The following is a 3,991-nucleotide window of genomic DNA, read 5'->3' as shown; positions in this document are numbered from 1 at the left end:
GTCATGTACTTGCAAGATGCTGGAAAAGATCATCCTAAAACGACTGTTGCACAAAATAGGTAGGTTTGGGGAAGGAGTCAATGGATATGTCAAAGGACGGAGCACAGCCAATTGTATAATTAATTACCTGGTTAATGACACGGCTAGGTACTCTGTATTTGTTGACATAAAAGGAGCCTTCGACAAAGCCCAGGGAATTGCGATCCTGGACGAGCTTGCATGTATGGGTGTCAAGGGGAGACTCATGAAATGGATTGAAGACTACCTCACAGGGAGGAAAGCTAAGGTCTACTTCAATGGAGCAGTCTCAAGAACAATGAATATGGAACTCGGGACCCCCCAAGGAGGAGTCTTAAGCCCTACACTATTCAATGTACTTATGAATGCAATTGCCAATACTGATTTTCCTGAAGGAACACAACTAGTGGGATATGCAGATGATGTCCTAATACAAGCTCCCACCTTTGATAAAATAAAACAGGCCATTGAACTCCTTGTAAGGAAATGTATTGAGCTCGGTTTCACTCTCTCCACAAACAAGACAAAAGCATACTCCCATCACAAGCGGAGAGAAAATGAAGAACTGCAAATTAATGGTGTAACACTTGAATGGGTTGACCACTATCGGTACCTTGGCGTCACCGTCGGCTCAAACAAGGGAAAGAAAGAGGAGCTCAATCAAATCATAGGAACATGCAAAAGTCGACTCAGGGAACTGAAACTGAAAGCTATGACTTGGAATGATGGCCATGGAGCCTCTATTGCTGTACTTAAAATGATGTACACAAACTATGTACGCTCTGTCATTGACAATGCAGCACCTGTTTTATGTACTTATTCACAAAGCGATATGAATAGGCTAGAAAGCATACAGGATGAAGCCATTTCAATCATTCTTGGAGTTCCAAAGAAAAAAACTGCTGAAATGTCCAATCTACAAAAAGAGTTATCCCTTCCCAGTATTAAAGAAAGAATTGTGGAACTGAATGCTAAGCTTGCAATTAGGATTGCCAGAGATCCCCATTATAATGACATGGCTAAAAAAAATTGAGCTCTGTGCTACTTTCAGGGGGAAACAAGAGAAGCAAAAAATGGCATCACAGAGCAGTCTGCTACCTTGAAGATCTTCACCTACTTCAACTAGCTCGTGAGCTCATGCCTGTAGAAAGATTACCTCCCTGGGTTGATCCCCTGAATGACTCGTGCAGGATTATCATCAATGATATGGTAAAGAAAAAACCAACATGGTACCCCAAGAAATAAGCAACAAGTATCTTAAGGAAATTTATAATGAAGCTGGAGATGAACTAGATCAAATCTTCACTGATGGGTCATCTAATCCTATTAATGGCCGGGCAGGTGCAGCATACACGGTAATTAAGAAGGATGATGTATTTTTTCCACCAAAAAATGAGGAAAAAGCGCGCATTGAGAACTATACCTCTTCAACACAAGCAGAGTTAACTGCCATTGCTATGGCGTTAAGGTATATTATTGAACAGAATACTACTGGTGCAGTGATTTGCACCGATTCGAGAGCAGCACTGCAAAGCCTAAATAAAGATATGGGCGAGAATCTTTCAATAGTCGCTGAAATTAAGAGAGTTGTGAAGGTACTAACCAACCAGGGAAGAGTTGTCAAGTTCCTGTGGATTCCCTCCCATGTTGGAATCTATGGAAATGAACGCGCAGATGTGTTGGCAGCTGAAGGCGCTGAGGGAGACCATATTGAATACTTCAGACCCAAGACTCTTCTAGAAATTAGAAGTATTATTAGGGAACATCATCGTCATCTCAATCATTATGAACCAAAAAAAAGAGAATGTGGTGGTTGCGGGAGAGAATCAATAATAGAGAAAAAACATCTTGGATACAAATGTCCACACGTACAGCAGCTTTTTGTTAACAACATATAATAAGGATGATTTATAATGTATCTTATTTACCATTTGACAGAGGCTGTTTACCTTGGAGACCGGTTGGAAATATATGAATTGAATTTCAAATCTTATTGTTCCTTCTATTACATTTTTATATATGACAATTATATAACTATAATAAATACTTCTATAATTATTGACACAATATTATTATCCCTTTCACCAGATGGAATTATTATGTTCATTAAGAGTTAAGGATTACAGGTTACCAAATTATACATTCACTCTTCCAATTAGAATGAGTAATAATGGTTTTTTTAATGGTTTATAATCATTTCAAAATAAAATAAATGATCCATATTCTTTTTTGACCCACAGTTTTGTTATAAGACAGAGCAGCTGCACACTTGCTTTACAGCTGCTCAGTTGCTCTCTCTCCACGTGACCAGGTTAGCGTTCTCTCTCTGTCTCTCTCTCTCTCTCTCTCTCTCTCTCTCTCTCTCTCTCTCTCTCTCTCTCTTCACACAACTAGGTCAATGTTTTTAATAATATTCCTTTACATAACGGATTTTTATTTAGTTAAAATCTAGCCAAGGAAACCTGGTCCCAAATTCAAGAGTACTTAGAAGTAATATTTTCGTTCCCCAGGATAGTGCGCTGAGAGCATGGATGGAGATCAAGAGACGTTCCTCTTCACCAGTGAGAGCGTAGGCGAAGGTCACCCCGACAAAATTTGCGATCAGATCAGCGACGCAGTGCTTGATGCCCATCTTAGCCAGGACCCTGACGCCAAAGTTGCTTGTGAAACGTGTACCAAAACTGGTATGATCCTGATCTGTGGGGAGATTACGTCCAAGGCCCAAGTTAATTATCAACAAATTGTGCGTGATATTGTTAAGAAAATTGGTTTTGATGATTCACGAAAGGGCTTTGACTACAAGACCTGCAATATTCTTCTGGCCCTGGAGCAAAAGTGTGCGGAGATTCCTAATGGTGTACACATTGGGCGCAGTGATGACAACATTGGTTCAGGGGACCAGGGACTGATGTTTGGTTATGCCACTGATGAGACCGATGAGTGCATGCCCTTAACTATTATGCTGGCACACCGTCTCAATCAGAAGATTGCAGAGCTGCGAAGAGATGGGACGTTCTGGTGGGCGCGACCTGACTGTAAGACTCAAGTCGCATGCCAGTATGCCTTCGATCAAGGAGCTGTTATTCCCAAAAGAGTGAACACTGTAGTCGCTTCTGTACAGCACTCGGAACAAATTACTGTCGAAGCTTTGCGTGACGAGGTTATAGAGAAGGTCATCAAGGTCATTTTTCCTGAAAAATATATAGATACTCAAACGAAATACCACATCAACCCTTGCGGAGAATTCGTCATGGGTGGACCTCAAGGTAACGCTGGGCTAACTGGTAGGAAAATCATCGTCGACACTTACGGTGGGTGGGGCGCTCACGGCGGGGGAGCGTTCTCTGGCAAAGATTACACAAAGATTGACCGCTCAGCGGCCTATGCCGCCCGATGGGTTGCCAAGTCACTGGTGAAAAACAAATTATGCAGACGCTGTTTGGTTCAGGTATCTTACGCCATTAGTGTTGTGCACCCCATAAGCATCAGCATCTTCCACTATGGCACCTCACAGTACACATCAAAACAGCTTCTGAAGATTGTTAACCACAACTTTGATCTATGACTAGGACATATTGTCAAGGAGCTGGGCTTAAAGAGACCAATTTACAGTGATACCTCGTGTTATGGACATTTTGGACGGCAACAGTTCTCTTGGGAGCAGCCCAAGAAGTTGACCATCCCTGAATTTTAGAGTCAAATCATTCTTAAGGATGACTATAGCCAGTTTGCTGATATAGACAAGTATTGTTCGGTGGGAACCTTTAATTTTATATTCAATTGATAATTTTATATACTTTTTTGACGTTTTATATACCAGAGTATATAAAATCTCCGGGCCTTTTATATATCAGAGTAAATAAAATTAAAATGACCCTATAAGACCAGCGTCTGGGTCAAGATAAATACGTTTTCTTCCTTTAAACTGAATCCAGTTTTTTTTATCTTTTTTTCGGTGGGGCTGTGGTCCTCC

General features: G+C 41.0%; 1 pseudogene; it reads left to right on the top strand.

Moving 5' to 3' along the window:
- The first annotated feature begins 2,545 nt into the window (after nt 1-2,545).
- Nucleotides 2,546-3,712, top strand: LOC138373559 (S-adenosylmethionine synthase-like; annotated as a pseudogene).
- The last annotated feature ends 279 nt before the right edge of the window (nt 3,713-3,991 follow it).

This window comes from Procambarus clarkii, chromosome 42 (assembly GCF_040958095.1).
Source record: "Procambarus clarkii isolate CNS0578487 chromosome 42, FALCON_Pclarkii_2.0, whole genome shotgun sequence".
Taxonomy (NCBI): domain Eukaryota; kingdom Metazoa; phylum Arthropoda; class Malacostraca; order Decapoda; family Cambaridae; genus Procambarus; species Procambarus clarkii.
The sequence above is the reverse complement of the archived record's forward strand: the minus strand, read 5'-3'. Positions and strand labels throughout refer to the sequence as shown.